The sequence below is a fragment of the Penaeus monodon genome, chromosome 23, assembly GCF_015228065.2.
Source record: "Penaeus monodon isolate SGIC_2016 chromosome 23, NSTDA_Pmon_1, whole genome shotgun sequence".
NCBI classification, from domain to species: Eukaryota; Metazoa; Arthropoda; class Malacostraca; order Decapoda; family Penaeidae; genus Penaeus; species Penaeus monodon.
In genome coordinates, this window is record NC_051408.1 from 40,242,160 (window position 1) to 40,242,510 (window position 351).

At 38.2% G+C, this 351-nt stretch overlaps 1 long non-coding RNA gene across 1 annotated transcript in view; it reads right to left on the bottom strand.

The window, feature by feature from the left end:
- Positions 1-79, bottom strand: part of LOC119588427 — a 1,341-nt gene extending 1,262 nt beyond the window's left edge. The window contains exon 1 of the long non-coding RNA XR_005230087.1: positions 39-79. This is a non-coding gene — a long non-coding RNA (uncharacterized LOC119588427). The remainder of the gene's footprint in view (positions 1-38) is intronic.
- Positions 80-351: the final 272 nt, after the last annotated feature.

Below are 351 nucleotides of genomic sequence, written 5' to 3' on the forward strand. Positions count from 1 at the left end.
CTAAATAAACCATTCATCCTACATTATTCTGGACTTACCAAAAAGTGACCGAACTTCATTTTGCCAAAGTCGATCTCCGTTTTGGCACAACTCGAGGTTAGAGCTTTATATAACGTGAATTCTGCCTCCTTGCGCGCCGGGGAAGTTGCCTTGTGCGGTTAATCTTTGTGTTTACTTCTCGATATATTTGCTTTCGAAAACGTTGTCTTTGGAGGATTGGTAAGAGATTCTTATTGTTGTTTGGTTTGTTTATGTAATTGAGGTTAGTTGATTGGTTTGTTTATATGGGAAAGAAGTCGAAGGAATTTTGAGAGTTGGATCTGAGCGCAAAGGAGAAGTTTTAAAAAAAAG